Source organism: Chenopodium album, chromosome 2 (genome assembly GCF_948465745.1).
Source record: "Chenopodium album chromosome 2, dcCheAlbu1.1, whole genome shotgun sequence".
Classification (NCBI taxonomy): domain Eukaryota; kingdom Viridiplantae; phylum Streptophyta; class Magnoliopsida; order Caryophyllales; family Amaranthaceae; genus Chenopodium; species Chenopodium album.
In genome coordinates this window covers 36,913,755-36,929,772 of record NC_137835.1, presented here as the reverse complement: position 1 = coordinate 36,929,772, position 16,018 = coordinate 36,913,755, and the positions used below count along the sequence as shown (strand labels likewise).

Below are 16,018 nucleotides of genomic sequence, written 5' to 3'. Positions count from 1 at the left end.
GCAGCGCGGAGGTGGAGGCGGTGCGCGCTGGTGGAGGGAACAACGCTGAGGTGGAGGCGGTGCGCTGCTGTTTCAATTCGACCAATGCTGGTGGCTGGAGGCCGGTGAAAGACAGAGAAGGGCAGGGGAGGGAAAAGACAACGACAGGGGAGAAATAAGGCCGGTGGTTTTCGACAATTCGTACAATGCTGGTGGTGTTTCAATTCGTACAAGGCCGGTGTTTCAATTCGACAATTCGTACAAGGGCAGGGGATAAATAAGGGCGGTGTTTCAATTCAAACAACGCTGGTGGCTGGAGGCCGGTGGCCGGTGAAGGTGGCGGCTGTGGTGGAGGGAAAAGGGGGAGGTTCGTTGTTCTTCTATTCGTCTCTAATGAAAGAAGTCAGGTTAGAAAGGAATGAATTGAAAGAGAAAGAGAGCGAGGAAGGAGAAGAAAGGAAGTAGGAAGGCCGCGTTTTTTTAGTTTTGAAAAAAGACCCGGTTCAATTGGCACCGGTTCAAACCGGTGCCTATTTTATTTTTGGCACCGGTTCAACGCAAACCGGTGCCTTTTGCCTTTGTTTAAAAACCCGCCCAATTTTGTGCCGATTTTTGGCTCCGGTTTGGCCTGAACCGGTGCCATATGGGGGGTGCCTAATGCTTTTTTTCTACTAGTGTTACCACTCCAAAAAGATGCCTTTGTCCTCACTAGATGGCTCGGTCTCGTGTTTGAGAATTATGAGTCAAGATTCAAGATTAGGTCCGCAATAGTCAAGGATCCATACCACTCATGCAAAATATGTAGAAGGCTTGAAAAACGATGAAACTCACATGGATGTAGCAAAAACTCACTATAGGTGTCAAATCGACTATACAAAGCAACTACCAACATGCCACAAACAAGTAGAATCTGGTTTCATGATCCTCCTAATTCTAGAACATGCTACCTTAGCATACACCTATCCTAGAGTCAACCAAGCATATTCTCAAACCGTGCATACCCATACCATTTAGGAAGATATTCATTCAAAAGCAAAAATCGGTTGTATATAGTCCAATTCAAAAGCAAAAATCGGTTGTTTATAGTCCAATTCAAAAGAAAAATAAAGCCTCAAAACATACCAAAAAAAAAATAAAAGAAAAATAAAAGACAAGAAAAGAGAAAAGAAAAACATAGATAAAGGAAAAGAAGGAAAATAAAGAATGGAACGAATATGCAAGTAAAACATGTAATACCCAATCGACAAACAAGTGATCAAATAACAACATCATCAAGATCCCAAACACTTTAGGTGTTAAAAGCATCCATCCTCGAACCATTCAACTTCTCCTATAACTAATCCTAAACTACGCATCCAAGAAAATAAAAGAGAAATAAAGAAAAATAAGAAAGGTCTCACCGGGTATTCCAAGCAATGCGAAAGAGTAAGAAAGAAAGCAAACACAAACCGTCAAGATACTCCAAGAGAAATTGCAAGAAAGACATACCAAGAGAGAAAAATAAAGCTATATACAGAAACAAAATTGTTAGTAACTTCCAAACAAAATCAAACAACATCATAGGTGACAGAAATTATCAGAGCAGCAGAGACAGAGAATCAGAGAGCAGAGAGAAAAATCAGCCAATCAGAGAGCAATCAATCATCAAGAAGACAAAAATCAAGAACTAGATCATCAATATATCATCAGCAGTAGAATTCAATAGACAGATAATAGAATCAAGAAGCATCAACGGAATACTATCGCATGGAAAAGACAGTAGCATAAATCATCAGCAGAGAAAAACACTAGGAGTGAGATAAAGCCAAAGTGAACCAAAGAAGCAAGGGGGAGACAAAAGAAGCGCAGCAGACATAAGAATATTCCCCCAAGCTAAAAATGAGCTACCCCCCCCCCCCAAGCTAAAACCAAGCTACAAGCTGGAAAAGAAACAAAAGAAAAACACACAAGCATAAAAGGGAGGGTAGCTAATATTGTATCACTCGACACTATGGTAAGGGTTAGAATGAGCACTCCCCTCACCAACATCACTAGAAACCTGGCTAGAAACATCATCCATGAGCATAGGGTCCCTACCCTTCAACCTCCTCGCCTTCTCGGATTTATCCTTAGCAAAATAGTGGGACCAATCATCAAGGATCGGCTCACCCGATAACCCACAACGGCCAAAAGTCTCAGGACAAGGAAAATGGTTAGGGTTTACCGGATCATAAGTAAAATCACATCCACCCGGCCTCTTATAATCGTAAGAGGTCGGGGAGGTCCCTCTAATAGCATGAGGAGGTACATTAGGCCCCTCCTAAAATTGATAACACAACCTAGGGCCTAGGGTCTCATCAAATGGCTCCCACTGAGGTATGGGTCCCTGTTGGACCGGTAGGTATGGATAGTTAAGATATGGTTGGATATCCCCTTTCATGACATGAAAATCGTAGACTTGTGTAGCATGAAAGTCATAGCCTAATACAAAATCGTACCCCAAAGGTGAACAATTTAGAACATTCGCTATGGAATCAATTTTCGCATGCAAAAGAGACAAGTTAATGGTAGAAATAGTAGAAGGAGAAGGAGGAGTCGAGGATGTACCTCCCCGGGATGAAGATGGAGGAAGAGGGAAATAAGGATTATGCGAGAGGTTAGGCAACGGAGGTCTCTTGAGGGCTTGATCAATCGGCACCTTGTTAGGTCTCCATATAAGAAGGGTGTCCACATATCTAACTATAGCCTCGGGATGAGGGATAGGGCACCAATCCGTAGTCCTTGTAACCTTCCAAATGTACAATTTTGCTTTGGTGGTGCGCTCCAAAAAACGTTGATTCATCATGGCATAGATGCATAAGAAATGGTAAGGAGCTTTCTCCCTTTTATCACGAATTGGGACAAGCGACTCGAGCATTGCTTATAATTCTTGTTAAGAGAAAGGATCAAAATGGTAATAATACCCCCCCCCCATTTGGATACTTCCGGAGGGATGGACACCATCTCTTATATCAATGAAACGATCGAGAAATGCAAAGTGAAGTCGATTACCGCTACCCCCTCTTCAAATGGCTTATCTGCTAGCCATAACAAACTCAACTCCTCTCGACAAATAGCACCAATGGATTCCTTAGAGAAGAAAGCATATGTAAGGAGTCGGCTAAAATACCTCAAGTCCGCATGAATAATCGACGCCGCCTTTGAATATTAAGGACTATATGAGTCCTCGACAGAAATATGCCTCCACCACTTGAATTCACTATAATTGTTATCACGTTGCACAGCATCAAATACCGAATACACAAGTGGGACATCCTCACTAGGAGTTGGAAACTTGAAAATCTCAATAAGATAGGAAAGAGGCACCGAATTATCATTGTTGAAAACTTGAAAAGAAATTCTTCGAGAAGTTTCACCTTCCAAATCCTCCTCAAGGACCTCAAGAGAAGAAAGGAATTCGAAAGTAATCCGAGAGTAAGTTGGAGCATGAAGGCTTAAGAATTCCTCTAACCCCAAGTTTCGATCCAAAAATCTCACATCATCGTCGATACTCAACGAAGTAATCGCCGACGAATCATAGAATCCGTATAAAAGAGTGTCCGAGTTGAAAGCTTGGCAAATCTCTCCCAATGCTCTTCCTTTGTAAACTCAATTCCATAAGTCTCTTAAATATGGGAAGGTGGAGGAACCACCTCCCTATAGGTAGAGCATCTAGCCCTCTTAGCTCGACGGAGAGGACCCATTCTACACACATAATTGAAAAATGCTCTAGTGAGTAAAGACTATGAGTCACAAGTATGCATCATGAGCAACAACACTCCAAACCATCATTAAAAACAAACTATGCACATTAACATTCCCATATCAATATAATAAAACTATAATTCCAACAAAGGTGGTGCCAAAAGTATAGTATGGTCAAGCAAAATCATCAAATACAAAGTCATATAATCACCAAAATTTCATCATTGACACAACAAATGAAGGAGATAGTAGGCAATATGCATACATTAATGAGGCTATAACCAAATCAATCTAAACACTCATGAACAACCAAGGTAGAAAATTTATCATAAGTATCAATAAAAATGAAGAAATCATACCTTAGATTGATGAGAGTTTACAAAGAAAAGGAACACAAAGCACTAGCAAACACAATTATGCCAAATTGCAAGCAAAAAACCCCAAACCAAAGGGGTACCCAAAAATCCCAACTTAAGGAAAGAGAAAATCACAATGAAAGTGTTAGAGTAGGGATTAAGAGTAATAAACAACTAGATGAAGTGAAAAACGGTGAAATTTCAGCAGTAAAATAATGAAGGAAAAAGGTTAGGATGCTTGAACAATAACCAAGTAAAAATGAAATGAAAATAAGATAGAGAAAAAGAGAAAAGGTCGGTGCGTTTAAGGGGCATCAGCAAGGGGTGCGCGGCCGCGCCATAGGGCTGCGCGGTCGCGCCTTACTCTCCCGCACCCGCGCCCTTCTGGGTATGCCATCTTTCGAATCCCTTCTCGTGAGCATATCGGTGAGTACAAGGGAAAAGATCATGATAAAGGTAGAGGCAAGCAGTTTCTAAACCCCAAGAATGTGGGTTCAACACAAGATTTTTATGAGCCCACCATTTGAACCCACCAAATTTCAACTTTTAAGCATACTTCTAATTCACCAACTTAAGCACTCTCTCTTCAAAATAGGCACCAAAATTGTTGGATATCCAATCAAAACCACCTTAAAACACAATCAAGAAAATAAATCAAATAAGAATAGATTCAACAAAAAGAAAACAAAAATCAAGGAAAATAGAGAAAATGGTTAGAAACTAGGGTTGCCTCCTGAAAAGCCCTTGTTTAAAGTCATTAGCTTGACGTTCTCCACCCAAAAAGGTGGATCAAAAAGAGTCATATTATGAACAACCCCCACAAAAACTCCATCATAGTAAGGCTTAAGCCTATGACCATCGACTTTGAAAGTTCATGAAAATCCAAAGGAGATATTTCAACCGCATCATTAGGAAAAACCTCTTGAACAACAAAAGGACCACTCCAACGAGACATTAGCTTCCTAGGAAATAATCTCATCCTAGAATTGTAAAGGAGGACCTTGTCACCAACATTGAACTCCTTCTTCACAATGAGTTTATCATGCACTTCCTTAGTGCGAGTCTTGTACATGCTTGCACAATCATAAGCATCCAATCGAAGTTCTTCCAACTCATGGAGATCAAGCCAACGTTGCTCACCCGCACTTGCCAAATCGAAATTGATTTTCTTTATAGCCCAATGAGTACGATGCTCAAGTTTGACTGGAAGATGACAAGACTTCCCATAAACCTAGCGGTAAGGAGTAGTGCCAATAGAAGTTTTAAAAGCCGTTATATATGCCCACAAGGCATCATCTAGCTTATCCGACCAATCCTTCATATTTCTTGCTACCGTCTTCTCAAGAATCAATTTGATTTGACGGTTAGACACTTTGACTTCCCCACTAGTTTGAGGGTGGTAGGGGAGCCCAAAACGTTGATTAACTCCATGTTTCTTCAACATCTTGCGGAAGGCGCTATGCACAAAATGAGATCCATTATCACTAATAATTGCCTTTGGGATGCCAAACCGTGGGAAGATTATCTTCTTGAACATCTTCATTGCTACCTTATGGTCATTTGTAGGTGAGGCAATAGCTTCCACCCATTTTTACACATAATCGACGACAACAAGGATATATTGATTCCCATATGAAGTCGAAAAAGGACCCATGAAGTCTATTCCCCATACATCAAAAATCTCCAACTCTAGAATGGGTTGTTGGGGCATTTCGCTTCTCTTTGAAATGTTTTCGGTCCTTTGGCATCGGTCACAACTCTTGATAAACTCCCAAACATTCTTGAAGTGATTTGGCCACCATATTCCGCATTGAAGCACCTTCAAAGCCGTTTTTGAAACACCCATGTGACCCCCACTCGGATCCAAGTGACACATCTTTAATACACTAGGCAACTCCTCATTTGGAACACATCTCCTCAACAACCCATTAACACCCCTTTTATAGAAAATAGGTTCATCCCAAACATAATGCCTAGCCTCCCTTTTGAGCTTCTTTCTTTGATTCTTGGAAAATTAAGGAGGAAATTCCCCACAAGCATGACAGTTCACCAAATTGGCAAACCATGGGAGTTCCTTCACATCTATAGCATACAAAGAATCATCTAACATTCTATCTTCAATGGGAGACCCATCATCTTGAACTTGAAAATCCTCAAGCCTAGATAGATGATCCGCTGCCACATTCTCCGCTCCTTTCTTATATCTAATATCAAGGTCAAAAGTTTAAAGCTCTAACACCCAATGAATTAGTCTTAGCTTTGATTCCTTCTACACGAAAAGGTATTTTAGGGCCGCATGATTGGTGAACACAATTGTTTTGGACCCCAACAAATAGAAACAAAAATTTTCAATGGAATGAACAATAGCCAAGAACTCCTTCTCCGTTGTAGTGTAATTCCGTTGAGCTCTATTTAGAGTCTTGGACATATAATAAATAACATGAAGTTTCATATCAACTCTTTGACCTAAAACTCCTCCAATAGCCGTACCACTTGCATCACACTTACTCAAATGGAAAATATCATCTTTGAGCTTGAACAATTATAGTGGAGATTAAAGCTTTCTTCAACTTATTAAATGCCTCTAAACACTTGTAATCGAATACAAACTCGGCATCCTTTTGAAGAAGATCATTGAGGGGCTTTACAATAAGTGAAAAATCTTTAATGAATCTTCTATAGAAACCGGCATGGCCCAAAAATGATCTCACACCTTTCACATTGACCGGAGGTGGCAACTTTTCGATAACCTCAATCTTTGCCTTGTCAACCTCTATGCCCTTGTGGGAAATCTTGTGCCCAAGGACTATTCCTTCTACAACCATGAAATGGCATTATTCCTAATTCAACACCAAAATTCACTTTCTTACATCTTGCCAAACACTTTTCAAGATTTTCAAGGCATACTTCAAAGGAAACTCCACCTACGGAAAAATCATCCATAAACACCTCCATCTCCTCCTCCAACATATCTCCAAAGATCCTCATCATACACCGTTGGAAAGTGGCGGGAGCATTCAAAGGCCGAATAGCATTCTCCTATAGGCAAAGGTACCATAGGGACAAGTAAAAGTAGTTTTCTCTTGGTCATCGGGATGGATAGGAATTTAGAAAAATCCCGAGTAACCATCAAGGAAGCAATAGTACTTGTGCCTCGTTAGTCTTTCAAGCATTTGATCAATGAAAGGAAAGGGGAAGTGATCTTTCTTAGTGTATGTGTTTAGACGTCTATAGTCTATACACATCTACCAACCAGTGACCGTCCTTGTTGGGATAAGCTCACCTTTTTCATTCTTGACGACGGTCATGCCTCCCTTCTTTGGAACGACATGAACAGGTGAGACCAATCTAGAGCTTGAGATGGGAAATATAATTCCCGCATCTAAAATCTTAGTAGTCTCTTTCTTCACTACCTCCCCCATTTGGGGATTTAATTTCCGTTTTCGTTCAATAGAAAGAAGGGCACCCTCCTTAAGGGTTATGTGGTGCGTACATAAAGCGGGGCTTATACCTTTGAGGTCAGCAATGGTATAACCCAAAGCACCTTGGTGCTTTCTCAAAACACCGCATAACGCTTGAGCTTGGATCTTACTCAAAGATGCGCTAACAATCACGTGGTAAGTAGAATTTGGGTCTAAGAATTCATACCTTGGGTGTGATGGTAAAGGTTTGAGCTCTACCATAGGAACACCTTTACCTTCCTTGATCGAAGCTGCTTACAAAGCCTCTTGGCTTGAAATTTTCATGAAAATTTGCTCATCACTTCCCTCAACACTTCCATCTAAAAAGTTCTCATACAAAGCCATGTCCTTTCTAGGAGCACCTATCTTTTCCTTGTTGAACAAAACACAATCAAGAGGATCATTAGTTGTGAGCAAGTGCTCATGCATTGAATGTACAAGATTATCTAAAATTTCAACTCTTATGCAATTCTCAAGAGATGAAGAAGGATATCTCATACTTTCATTCAAATCAAATTTAATTCCCTCATCTCCAATTTTAAGTGAAATCTTAGCACTTTTGACATCAATCAAAGCACCCAAAGTAGCAAGAAATGTTCTACCAAGAATAATAGGAATTTTAGAATCCTCATCTATGTCAAGGACCACAAAATCTACCGAAATGATGAACTTTCCTACCCTTAAGGGAACATCCTCTACCTTGCCCCTTAGGATCCTAATTGATCTATCAGCTAATTTCAAGGTAATGTTGGTAGGTAAAAGTTCTCCTTTCTCTAGTATTTGATATACCGATTATGGCATAATGCTAACACTAGCTCCTAGATCACACAAGGCATTATCAATTTGCATTTTATAAATAGCACAAGGGATAGAAAAGTTTCCGGGATCCTTTAACTTGGGTGGGATTTTGTTCATTATGATTGCATTACAATTCTCGGTCAAGTTAACTGTTTTCGCCACATCACATGTCCTTTTTCCACTCAAAATCTCCTTAAGGAACTTTGCATAATTTAGCATTTGTTCTATCACATCGGTAAAAGGAAGAGTAATATGAAGTTGACTAAGCATCTCTATAAAGTTTCCAAATTGCTCGTCTAGCTTGTGCCAATTAAACTTTTTGGGGTAAGGGAGCTTAGGTTTGTAAACTTCTCTTTCTCTCTCTTTTACCTTCTCAACTTGTTCCTTATTGACTTCCTAAACTAAAGTATTCTCAGCTCCCTGATTCTCAATTTAGCCATTGCTAGGACTATCTTAGCATCACTCTTCTTAAAGATGTCACTCTTAAGGACCTTACCACTTCTAGTCACAATAGCATTCATAGGGCTCTTAAGATCTAAGCTTTGTGAAGTCAAAGAAGAAAGATTTTTAAATTCCTTAAACTCATTAGCCAATTGAGAAATTTGGGTCTCCAACCCCTTATGGCAAGTTAACATGTCATTGAATTTCTCATTGCTTAGGGTCATGTAGGTGTCCAACAATTTGGCTTGATTCTTTATGACACTTTCCAAGAAACTCCTAGAGGAAAATGATTGATCATACAAATTATCACTATGCTCTTGGGTATTCGGAACAAATCCAAGTGGGGCATCTCTTTGAACATTCGATTGGAAATTTCCCCTACTTTAATTGTTCCAATTACCTCTACATTGATTTTGGCCACTATCGTGATTATGGTTACCATAACCTTGGTTATAGTCCCCATATCCTTGGACATGACTTTGACCTTTATAACTATGGTAGTTATAGCTACCACAATTCCCTTGAATTCCACGGTTTCTATAACCGCCATTTTGGTTGTAATTGTCATAGTTCATTTGGTTGTGATAATTCCTTTTTCTAACATTCCTTTGAGCATCAAATCTAGGTCCAACATTGTTATTAGAAACTAAGTTCACATGTTCATTCTCACTCCCAACATATTCATTACAAGGAACATTAGGGCAAAAATAAGCATCATGGTCATTCATTCCACACAAATAACAAAACCAACATTCTCTAATCATGCAACAAGAAGAAGGAAGAAAGTTAGAGAAATAAGTACCCCTCCCCTTAATTTGGGAGGGAAGAATTGGTGCTTGTGAGGTCGCGCTCTCGAGCTTATACTTGATAGAAACTACCTCCTTTCCTAAATTCGAAATTTGAGTCGACAAATTGTTGATAGCATTGAGTTTTTCCATTGAGCATCCCATTGTATTACTCTTGTTTATCGACTCCTTCTCACCATCTTGCCATTCCATGTAGTTTCTAACTACATCCTCAATGATACCTACAACCTCTTCCTGGGTCTTATTCATGATTGGGCCTCCAGCTCCGGCATCTAGACTTGCTCTCCCTTTAGGACTCAAACAGCCATAAAAATTTTTAATGATTATGTATGTGGGGATCCCATGGTGAGGACACTCACCTTGGTACTCTTTGTATCTCTCCCATGCTTCATAAAGACTTTCACTAGACTTTTGCTTGAAACCTTAAATCAAAGCTCTTGCCTCCGCCGTTTTCTTTTGAGGGAAGAAACGGGAAAGGAATTCCTTGGTGACTTCATCCCAAGTTCTCAAAGAATTAGGATTCACTTCCTTATCTAGCCACTCTTGAGCTCTTCCAATTAGAGAAAAAGGAATACCTTAAGACTTATGAATTCTTGAGGTATCCCGCTCACCTTAATTGTGTTGCAATATTTCTCAAATTCCTTAAGATGATTTAGGGGGCTCTCATTAACTCCTCCACTATATTGCCTCCTTTCAATCAAAGTTATCATTTTCGGCTTGATTTCAAAGTCACTATCCGGGATTAATAATGGAGCAATCCCGCTCTCATACTTGTATGCACCCGAAGTGCCCAACTTCTTCAATGTAACCCTTTGAGCTTCTCCCATGTTTACTTGCACACACAATCTCAAACAAAATTATTAGTAGCACGGCTACAAATGTAGCCTAAAGAAGAAAATCTTTTAGTATTTTTGCAAAAAAGGTGAAATAGACGCAACAACAATAGCAATCATCTACGCCATTCTCCGGCAACGGCGCCACTTTTTATCTAGGGCGAGACTAGGTCGTTGAAAACTAATCTACCTTTGGTTAAAACATAATTTATAATCTCTCAACACACCCCTATACCAAGCATAGAATAAGTCGAGGGTCGAACCACTAGGAATGGGAGGTGAATCCTAAAGTCAAAGTTAAGCTATTTCGAAGCAATGAGTTGAGGAGTGTCTATTCTACCAATTAAACAATCTAAATGAAAATCAGACTTATCAAGTACTAGGGTATGGATCCACATAAAATCGTAATTAATTCAACTAATTGGGATTGGAGATGACTAATTCAAGTGTTACGAGGGAAAATCGATTGAGCAATCAAGAGAATATGGTAGACTAATCTCCTAGAGGACAAACTAGCGCTAACTATGAGAGACTCTAACTAGAAAACTTGCAAACCTACTCAATCGACAAATGTAAGTCACAAATCAATTTTCCGTATCAATGTGAACCTACAATGTAATCTAGTATGAGAAACTTAGGTTGATCACTCCTAAATTAAACACACACATGCACTTAATCAATCAACCAATTTAATCTCAACATCAACTCCATCAATTTCCCCCAATAATCATAAATCAATTACTCATATATGCTTCACCATTTCCCTAGCAAGAAACTACTCACTATTCATGGAAATCATTATCAAAACTAAACTAAGCAACAAATTCATCATCATCTTATTAATCAAAAATATATCAATTCAAAAATCAATCAACTTGAACAATTAACAAAGAAATTGAGATCAAAACTAAGATTGTATTAAAGTAAAGAAATCCTTACAAACTTGCTTTAATTCAATGGAAAAAAACACTTGGAATCATCAATCTTCAATCATCAATCAAGAACTTCTCTCTCTACAAACTAGAGTTTCTCTCTCTAAAAATCTAACCTAATTCTATTCTAATTTCTGAAAAATTGAACTCTCTCTAAAAATAGAAAGAAAATCTATATATAGTAAAACTAACTAAGAGAAATTAGTTAGGTCGTCCCCAAATAAACCCGAACATGCATGGCCAACTATAAGAGAGAGCGAGGCTCCGCAAATCTGGGTATGGAACAAGGACCTGAAAAGGTGTGCCCGCTCCCAAGAAAGGCGCGCCCGCGCCACCAAGCCGCACAGCCGCGCCATAGTTGCGCGCGCCCGCGCCTGGGAACAGGGCAGCCATCTTCCCTATCATTCCGATGCTCCTTGCGCGTTCCACTTAATGCTCTTGATAAACAGGGGACCTTGCAGCTTCTAAACTCCATGTTTGCGGGTTCAAGACTAGAAATTATGCCCCCATGGCTTGAATGCACAGTTCAAGGACTTTAGGAACTTTCACTTCTCCATGCTTGAGCTTCAAATGGAGACCACTAGACATCCTAATTAATGCCAAGCTTGGGAAGAGGCCTCGGGAAACTTGGATACCGACCTTAACCTGAAAAATAATGGAAAACAAGCAAATAAAATAGAAAATAACAAAATAAACCAAGAAATGCACAAAGAAAGAAATCCAACAAAGAAAATGCAAACTAAAAGAAATAAAGAGTAATATCAAGGAAAAGCTAAGTAAAAGAGCTATAGAATAGCATGAAATTCATCCTAAAAAGAACCAAATGAGTGCCATAAATGACACTAATCATTACCCAATTTTGCACGGCCGTGCATTCTCTTGAAGAGGACTATGCCTATACGGGTCTAAATTGGATGATCTAACTAATTTATCTTTGTTAGTTTTACTATATAATGACTCTTCTTTTATTTTTGGAGAGAGAATGAATTTTTAGAAATAGAAGGAAGAATTAGAGAGTTTAGAATTAGATTTAGGTTTGATATTCTTAGAGAGAGAAACTCTAGATTTTAGATTTTGTAGTAAGAGAAGTATTGAAGAATGATGATTGGTGATTGATGATAGCCGCAATTGGTTTAAATTTAAGTACATTTCCTTTTATTTGATCAAGTTTGTAAGAATCTTCTTTTCTTTAATTCAATCTTTAGATTTTGATTTCAATTGTTTTGTTGATCGTTCAAGTTTATTGATTGTTTGATTGAATTAGTTTAATTGAAATGATGTTGATGAATTTGATGAATGGCATAACTTTGTTTATTATTTTTTTAATGGATTAGGAGTAGTTTGCTTGCTAGGGATGTGGTGAAGCATGTATTAGTGATGGATTATTATATAATTGGGTGGTTTTTGATTGATTTATCATTGTGATTAAATTGGTTGATTGATTTAGTGCATGTGTATGGATTGGAAGGAGTGATCAACCTTGTTCTTCATGCTAGATTGCATTGTGTGTCTACATTGATACAAACCATTGATTTATAGCTCACATTTATCGCTAGAGTTTGGTGATGAGTGTCATTTATGGCACTCATAGAGTAGTCTTTTAAAATGATTCCATGCTTTCTTCTCTTATTTTTGGTCCTTTTTCCTTTAGTTCCTCTCTTTCCTTCTTTCTTTGTGTTTTTCATGTTTTCTTTGTGTTTTTCATGTTTTATTCATGTTTTCCTTTTATTTGGCCCTTTTTCCCTTTGATTCCTTTCCTTTGTTTGCTCTTGTAGGTACCTAGGAGTTGTCTTTGCAAGGGGATCAAGATGAGCTATATTGACTAAGCAAGGAGGAAGCAATCTGCTTGGAGAGGGCTCAGAGAGGGCTCAGAGAGGCCTTAGAGAGGCCTTGGAGAGGGCATCAACTCTTTCCACGTTGTCGCGGGCGCGAGTCCTAAAGGCTGCTGATGAGTGGCATTTATGCCACTCTTTTATCCTTTTTCTCTAAGGATTCTCCCCTCATTTGCACTTGTTTGGCCCTTTTTCTAAGCATTTTTACTTAGTTTTGCTTCCTCTTTTCTCTCTCCTTTATCTTCTCTTTTCTTAGTCTTCTCGCTTTGTTCTTATTGTGATTTTCATGCTTATGCTTTGTAGGAACCATCGGGATTTTCAAGAGGAGGAAGCTAAGCTCAGGGAAGCTGGAGGAAGCATGATTCAGAAGAGGTTCGGCCGAACCTCCTGAAGGTGTGGCCTACCTTGCTCAGTGGTTCGGCCGAACGTTGAGGCAGGGGCAAGATGAAAATTGGCAGTTTTGCAGGAGTGGCCGAACCACAGGAGTTCGACCAGACCAGGATCAGGGAGGTTTGACCGAACCTACCCATGGTTCGGCCGAACCTACCCTGTAGTCCGGCCGAACCTACCCTGTAGTCCGGCCGAACCTTCCCTGTAGTCCGGCCGAACCTACCCTTTAGTCCGGCCGAACCTTCCCATTTGTTCGGTCGGACCTCTCCTTTTATCAGTTGGCTCTGTACGGACTATATAAGTCCCATCTTAGAACGTTTTGAAGATTAGATTAACTTAGTTTTAATTTTTATACATTTTAGCTTAATCTAGTGAGAGAAACACTATTAGTCTTCATTAGTAGAGAGAGAAAGTGTGGTTTTCTTCATTGATGAACTTGGATTTTGAAGAAGGAGTTTTGTTCAATCCTTTGTAGACCTTCATCTTCAATTAATGAGCAATCTCTTACTCTTTCTCTTTACCTTTGTTTTTTATTTTGCTTATTTTCTTTGAATTTTCTTCTTTGCTTATTAATCATGTTGATGCTTATTGATTTGATGATTGATATTGTTTTCAATATGATTTGTGAGTAGTCACCTAGCCAAGGGTGTGGGGATGGTGTAGTTGCTAATTGTTCATGCTTATAATGTTGGGGTTATGTTAATGGTGATTAAAGTCTTTGCATGCTTGATATTCTTTGGTCTTTCTTGCAAGTGTACATTGTTAGTTGATCAAAGATGAGTCTTTAATAACAAGTAACGGAAGTTGACTTAGTTTAGATTCATTACTATCGATAATTCTTTGTTTGCACCTTCTAATATATGGTTCTAATGTGGAAACATAGAGGCTATGTTAGGAGAAACCAATTAACCCCGGAAGGCGGTTAGATTGGACCCCTTTACTTCGGTATTCATGCATGTTTAGTTTACCATTGATTTGCTACTTTGTTATTGCATGATCAGGCGTCAACTTCACCTACCCGTTTCCCTTGGTGCCTAGCTATATTAATTTTAATCCATTTCATTCTTAGTTTAACCTTCTAGTTATTCACACTTCTTATTCCGAGATAGCTTAGACCCTAGGTAATGAATGCAGTGCTTAAGTATTTCTCCCTGTGGTTCGACCCCTATATTTACCCTATACACGTATTAGGTCAGTAGAGCGTTATAAATTCATTTGATTTAGAGGTAGTCGCTCAACGACACGATTATTGCCTTGTCAAATTGGCGCCGTTGCCGGGGAGACGGTTTCCATTGCTATTTCATTGCTTATTTCAGACTATCTCATCTTTATTTGCTAGTGTTTGCTACTTTTGTTACTTGTCAATGCTTACGTTCTTCTTAGCTTTGTTGTATGAACAGAGGACGAACCTTTGATTCCCATCGATCCAGAGCTAGAGAGGTCTTTGTCCCTACTTCGAAGAGAAGCAAGAGCAAGGAGTAGAAATTCCCACACTCCAACGAGAGGAGTAAGAGAATTAGAAGATACTCCACCCTCTTCACCCTCAAGTGAAGAATTAGATAGCCCTAAATCATCTTCGAGTTCAGAAATCAACCCTTTCTCAACCTATAAGTTTGAGGGTAAAAAGGGTTCTAAAATGGGAGAGAATACGCCTTTGAGTCGTCTTGGGGCCCCCGAAGCTTTTAGAGCGCAAAGTGGGATCCTAACTCCTACTACTCAAGCCAACAATTTCGAGATCAAGCCTAATTTGATTGCCTTGATTGAGAGGAAACAATTCTCGGGTGGAAAGTTTGAGAGTCCTCTTGAGCACCTAAAAGAGTTAGAGAAATATTGTGACACAATAAAGGCCAATGGAGTGACTCAAGAATATATTCGCCTCAAAATGTTTCCATTTTCGCTAATTGGGAGAGGTCTAGAATGGCTAGAGAAGGAGGTTCCCCCTAATTCTCTCACGACATGGGACCAAGTGACTACGACTTTCTTGAGGAGGTTTTATAACCATAGGAAGACCGCCGAGGCTCGGTCTTTGATTCAAGGTTTTCGCCAAAAGAGTGGTGAGTCTCTAAGTGCGGCATGGGAACGATACAAAGAGCTTCAACGTCAATGCCCACGCCATGGGATACCCAAGTATCAACTCATTCACACTTTCTATGGAGGTCTCACACCTCAAGGAAGAACAAGTCTAGACGCCGTGGCCGGTGGTCCAATCATGAACAAAGGAGAGCATGAAGTGGAGTGTATTATAGAGGAGGCTGCAAAGCACTATGATGATTGGTACGAAGGAGAAAGGGATGCTACTTCTAGCAAGGGTGTTTATGCATTGGAGCAAGCCAACGCAATCAACAACCTTTCTACCCAAATCTCCAAAATGACCAAGCAAATGGATGAATTGATGAAAGAAAGGTCCAACCCTCATGGTAATACCTCCCCTTCAACCAAGGGAGGCAATGGTATGGATACTTCCTCC

The 16,018-nt window shown here is 39.5% G+C and overlaps 2 non-coding genes across 2 annotated transcripts; one reads left to right on the top strand and one right to left on the bottom strand.

Moving 5' to 3' along the window:
* The first annotated feature begins 9,901 nt into the window (after positions 1-9,901).
* Positions 9,902-10,007, top strand: LOC145608841 (small nucleolar RNA R71). Its single transcript, XR_014105908.1, has one exon. It is a non-coding gene; the product is annotated as a small nucleolar RNA R71 (small nucleolar RNA).
* A 5,559-nt stretch (positions 10,008-15,566) lies between these two features.
* On the bottom strand, positions 15,567-15,672 carry LOC145608452 (small nucleolar RNA R71). The gene has a single exon (XR_014105812.1). It is a non-coding gene; the product is annotated as a small nucleolar RNA R71 (small nucleolar RNA).
* Positions 15,673-16,018: the final 346 nt, after the last annotated feature.